Genomic DNA, 6,541 nt, shown 5'->3' with positions numbered 1-6,541 from the left:
AATGGGGGTAGAGAAGATCAAGGTTTTGGATGGGGAAACATAAGAGATGTTGGTGAACAGCTGTTTTGAAGACCTGGAGGGAGGAGTGGGACTGAAGAGAGTGTGGGAGTTTGTTCCAGAGGCAGGAGAAAAGAGGAATGAAAGAGTGAAGGTGAACAGAGAGTCTTGGTTTTGGCAGTTTCATCAGAAGATGGTTGCTGGCAGATCTTGTGTGACCTGAAGGAATATTTGAGGAACAGAGCATAGACAAAGCTGGGTGAGCTAGGCCAGAGAGGAGTCGGTAGAAGATATAAAGACCACCAACCTGCCTGCGGTGAGCGAGTGAAAGGCCCTCAGAATCATCTTCATCGCAGGAGATTCCAATGATTCTGAAAGCTTTTGTTTCAACAGTGTGAAGCCGAGCTAGGTGTGAGGCAGGAGCACCAGCCCAGAGGGGAGAGCAGTACTCCATCAAGTTGCGGATGAAAACCTTGTACATGGTAAGGAGCTCAGGTGTGCCAAGGAAGGACTTCGCACGACGGAGGATGCCCAGTCGGCGAATGGCTTTGGAGGCCAGCATAGAAATGTCGTTTTCCCAGGAAAGATCACAGACCCAAAAGCTTGAGTTACAGAACTTCCTGGAGGATTGTTGAGAAAGTAGATGGGAGTCCAGTCGGTCTAGTCCAGCTCCTAATCGTCCAGTCGGTCTTTTCGGAGAGACAACATGAGAGTGTGAGATTTGTCAGGATTGAAAGACATGTTCCACTTGTTTGCCCAGTCTGTGATTTTGTCCAGGTCTGCAGAGAGTGAGGAGGCTGCTGCCTGCCGATCTGAGGGATGAGGTATGGAGCAGCAGAGTGTGGAGTCATCAGCAAAGAGAAAGGGAGGATTTTCCAGAGAGTCAGAGAGATCATTGATGAAGACCAGAAAAAGCAAAGGGCCCAGAATACTGCCTTAAGGCAGGTTTTAGTCTGATGGCCTATACTTGGCGTAATGGCATATATATACATATATACAGTCATGTGAAAAAGTAAGTACACCCCATGTAAAGTTTTGACTTTTTCAACATATTTCAACATACAGTTATTTGATCTTAATTTCAACAATATTGATAGATAAAGGTGATATAATATGACAAATATCATGAAACATTTACATTTTGTAGTCCATTGTATAATTTAAATAAACATAAATGCAAATTTCGCATGTGGAAAAAGTAAGCACATTATAAACATATATTGTTGTGGATCTCGGTGCCGGCCTTCTCCCCTTACCAAGGGGGGATTAGTCCCCTTGTCTTTGACTGGCCGACGGGACCCGGGACCTATGACGTCCTTCCCGGACAGCGCGAAATAGGGTATTAGGACTAGAATCACTATTACCTAATTACTCGCGCTGCCCAGAAACGAAGAAATAAGCCACGCACGAATCACGCGTGTTGAGACGCCAAGCGGTGCGTACACGCGATCTGTGCCATTTATATGGTGACCCAAGTTCTAGCGATCTTATTCATGCCACGCTTAGTCAAATGGATAAATCACAAAAGCGGTCGAATGGGACAAAGGAAGAACAGGTTTATTTACACTATTTACAATGATTCCAAAAGAAGAAGACAGTGCAGCCTTAAAACAGTCTTAACTTACTACCCAGGACAAACGGGCCCGTCTCACACACAGACACACTCACACGGGGCTCGCAGCTGCAGGATGATGGTCCGCATCCAAGGATGGCTCTCGTGCCGCTCCCTCCAGTCTCCGGGTCATCCCGTGCAGATGGTAAGCAGAGGGGCAGGAGCTCTCCGCGTGTCGTTTGGTGCACATGGGTTAATACGGGGCGATTTGGTTAGGGAGCGGACTTCGGCGGTTAGCGGTGATCACTGGCGGCTATTGCCGCGTTTACTCGCGTGGCTGAGGTAGGCGCTATTCGCCACCGGCGCGTCTGGTTACAGCCGTGTACTCAGCGCCTCTTCTTCCTCTCCTCGGGCGCGTGCGTTATACTGCATGAGTTACAGTTCAATGCCTCCAAAGCGAGTGATGCGAATCAAGTTCTTCAAAGTCCTCTTGATCAACAAGTCCTCTCACGTGCGCTCTCCCCCTTGCGAGTTCTCTTATCACGCCCTTTCCCAACGAGTCCTTTGGATTCTCCAAGTTTTGCTGGTCAGTCCTTTCAAGGGCTTTGTGTAATCACTTATATAGGCATGCCCCGCGAACCTTCTAGAACTCACCAGACGCGCCTCTCCACACCCCAACATGCCATGCCGTTAGAGCCCTGGTTGGCTGGTGGCTATTACCGTCATCGCCTCTGACGCTCCGCCTTGATGCCGCCCCACCCTGAGCCCGCGCTCCTCCTTCTTAGGCCTACCTCGTGTTACTCGACTAGTGAGCGAGCAAAGGGCAGCAAATGCTGTGGGCAGCCAAAGCGTAACAAATGCTGCGGACAGCCAAAGCGTAACAAATGCTGCGGGCAGCCAAAGCGTAACAAATGCTGCGTGGGTCAGCCAAATGGGGCGCGGGATCAATTATGTCCATAGAGGTGGAATTGGAGGGTGGATGCAAAATGACCGGGACCTAAACTCATGTCTTTACACAACGCAGATATTACTAGGGGAAATGGCCTATACTTACACATACGATGACATAACTAATACTACAAGGTGGCCTACGTGTTCCTCGTGGACTAACTATGGGGGGCAACCCTTTAACCTTTAATGACCAATATGTGCAAATCTCAAAACCGTAGCAATATATATATATAACAACAACAACAACATGCATTTTAAGGCCATTTTCCCTGCTGGAGCGGGGGTTAGCCTTGCGGTCCCAATGACAATCTTCTCCATTTTGCCCTATTTTCTTCATCTCCCCTTGGTAACCCCCTTGCCCGCATTTCTTCTTCCACCATCTTCAGCCAAGTCTTTCTCGGTCTTCCCCATCCTCTACGACCTTCTGCATTCATTTCCATCACTCTTCTCAACCAGTCACTTTCATCCTTCCTCAACACATGACCAAACCATCTCAACCAGTTTCTCTTCACAGCATCAATCACAGGCTCTATTCCCATCATCTTTCGCAATTCATCATTTGTCTTCCTCTCTCTCAACAATACTCCACACATCCACCGAACCATTCGCATTTCCACCCTTTCCAGCCTTCATTGCTGCTCTACGTTCATTACCCATGTCTTGCTCCCATAAATCATAACACTTCTCACACCTGCAGCATACACCTTTCCCTTCAGCTTCAACGACACTCCCCTCCTCATCAGCACGCTACTCAGTTCCCGAAACTTCTTCCATGCACATCTCACTCCAGCAACCGTTGCCGAGTCTGATCCACCTTCTCCATTCAGCACATCTCCGAGATAGCAAAATGTTTTCACACCTTCCAGCTTCACGCCATCTCCAAGATCCAACTCAACATTTCCTCCATCTGCAGCTCCCTCTGTGCACACCTTACATTTGAATGTAGCTACCACACTGGTTAATGACCCTCTCAGACCACTACATTTTTGATGAACCCACTCAGCGCACATTGTACATTGAATGGAGTTCACTCCGACACCCTTCCTGCACACAGCACATGGCCACTTCCCAGTTCTTTCCACCTCACCACATGCTTTACCACTTGCCATTACCTTCGTCTTTCCGATATTCACCTTCAGACCTTCATGTCTCCATACATTCCTTCCACTTGTTCATCTTTTCCTTCAGTTCATCCATACTTTCCGCAATCAACACCAGATCATCTGCATACAACAACTCCCACGGTAAACCCACCTTTACGTTCTGAGCCAGCACCTCCATCACAGCTACAAATAGTAGTGGACTTAGTAGCGACCCCTGATGCACTCCCACCTTCACCTCAAACTCACCACTGTTCCCGTCATTCGTCCTTACAGCTGTGTGCGCTCTTTTGTACATTGCCATCACTACTCTGATCAACCATTCCTCCACTCCGAACTTTCTCAATGCCCATGTCACTACTTCACATGGAACCCTATCGAATGCTTTCTCCAGATCAACAAACCCAAGAAACAACCTCTTCCTCTTCTCCATGTACTTCTCCTGCAACTGCCTCACAATAAAAAGTGCGTCTGTCGTTCCTCTTCCTGGCATAAATCCAAACTGCATTTCATCAATCTTCACTTTCTTCCTTATCGTCCTCTCCAACACCCTTTCCTATACCTTCATTCCATGCTCCAATAACTTTATCGCTCAATACGAGCCACAGTCCAGAGGGTCACCTTTCCCCTTGTATAGAGGGACGAGGGTACTCAGTTCCCAAGCCATTGGAATGCAGCCTTCTTTCACCACCAGATTACAGATCTCTGTCATTCTCTTCACACCCCAACTTCCTGCTGCCTTCAACATATCTCCCACAACTCCCGTCGGCCCTCCCCCTTTTCTACTCTTCATTGCTTTTATCGCTTCCTTAACTTCCTTCTCGGTTATCTTGTCTGCCGGTCCTAAAACTGGGTTACTCTCGATGTTGCCATCCCATTCATTCTCTGCATTCAACAGCATTTCCATATATCTCTTCCATCTTCCTTTAATTCCATCTGGGTCCACAACGATTTGTCCCACTTCATCCTTCAAGCAACTCACCCCCATCACATAACACCTCTCTTTCGCTATTTGCTTTGCAATCCTGAATACCGCTCTCTGACCCTCTTCCGAATCCAAGCGTTCTCCGAGCATTTTCCCACATGCCTCCTTCGCCTTTGCTACCTCTTTCTTTTCAGCCTTCTTGGCTGCCTTATAACTTTCATGCTCTGCTTTTTCTGCCTCCGTACCCTTCGCCTTCTGCCACTCCTTGAACTTCTTCCTCTTCTCGTCAATCCTCTTTCCAACTTCATCATCCCACCACCATGTTTCCGAGTGCCTCGGTGGTCCTTTTGTCCATCCACATACCTCACCAAAGGCTCCCAACAGACTATCTTTCATTGACATCCAACCACTTTCAAGCTCAACCACATCATCCTCTACCCTACTCAGCCTCTCTTTTAATGCCTCCCTTACTGTCACCTCTTTCAACCTCCACACCTTCATTCTTGGTTGGTACTTCACCCGCCGAGCTCTCCTCGCACCTTTCACCCTTATGTCGCAGACAACCAAGTGGTGCTGTGAAACAGCCTCCTCCCCCGGGATCACCTTTGTGTCCTGGAGGTGCCCCCTATCTCGCCTACGCACCATCAGGTAGTCAACGGTTGGCGTCGACCCACCTGACGTGTATTTAACAAGCTTATATACACAGATATGTGTGTGTGTGTGTGTATATATATACACACACACAAATATATATATATATATATATATATATATATATATATATATATATATATATATATATATATATATATATATATATATATATATGTGCAGCGTCTGTCCTGTCCTGTGTTGTCCTGTGTTGTGTTGTGTTGTGTTGTCTTGTCACTGAACTACTTTCTCAAACTTTTGTTAAATCGTACCAAACTTCTGGTATGCACATATCTCTCCCGTCGGTATGTCCTAAGGGTATTTTCTTTGAAAAAATGTTCAATTTTTTTTTTCTTTTTTTGAATTTTTTTGGGAAATTTTTTTTTTTCAACTTCAATTGTTTATAAAATGTGATATCACGTATATTATAAATACATTTGTGCAAAATAATTGTTTGAATTATGATTGGTTTAAACCATGACAAAACGGCAACTTGGGTACAGTCATTTATCTATATATCTACACATCTGAGCAGTGTCTGTGTTGTCACTTAACGACTCCCTCAAAATTTTGTTTCCGTGGTTGTGAAGTGTTTTAATAACGTTGTGATGGTTTTTAATCACGTGGTGGTGAGGTATTTTGAATTATGTGGTGGTGAGGTGTTTTTAAATGACGTGGTGGTGAGGTGTTTTTAAATCACATGGTGGTGAGGTGTTTTGAATTACGTGGTGGTGAGGTAATTATAATTACGTAGTGGTGAGGTGTTTTTAATTATATGGTGGTGAGGTGTTTTGAATTACGTGGTGGTGAGGTGTTTTTAATTTTGTGGCTGTGAGATGTTTTTATTATGTGTTTTATGGCTGTGAGGTGTTTTTAATTTTGTGGTGGTGAAGTGTTTTTATTACGTATTTTATGGCTGTGAGGTGTTTTTAATGTTGTGGTGGTGAGGTGTTTTTATTACGTGTTTTATGGCTGTGAGGTGTTTTTAATGTTGTGGTGGTGAGGTGTTTTTATTACGTGTTTTATGGCTGTGAGGTGTTTTTAATTTTGTGGTGGTGAGGTGTTTTGTTATGTGTTTTATGGCTGTGAGGTGTTTTTATTACGTGTTTGATGGCTGTGAGGTGTTTTTACTTTCGCGGTGGTGAGGTGTTTTTAATTTTGTGGTGGTGAGGTGTTTTTATTACGTGTTTTATGGCTGTGAGGTGTTTTTATTACGTGTTTTATGGCTGTGAGGTGTTTTTATTGCGTATTTTATGGCTGTGAGGTGTTTTTAATGTTGTGGTGGTGAGGTGTTTTTATTACGTGTTTTATGGCTGTGAGGTGTTTTTAATGTTGTGGTGGTGAGGTGTTTTTATTACGTGTTTT

Source organism: Myxine glutinosa, chromosome 9 (genome assembly GCF_964187855.1).
Source record: "Myxine glutinosa chromosome 9, kmMyxGlut1.1, whole genome shotgun sequence".
Taxonomy (NCBI): Eukaryota; Metazoa; Chordata; class Myxini; order Myxiniformes; family Myxinidae; genus Myxine; species Myxine glutinosa.
Note: the sequence above shows the minus strand (reverse complement) of the source record.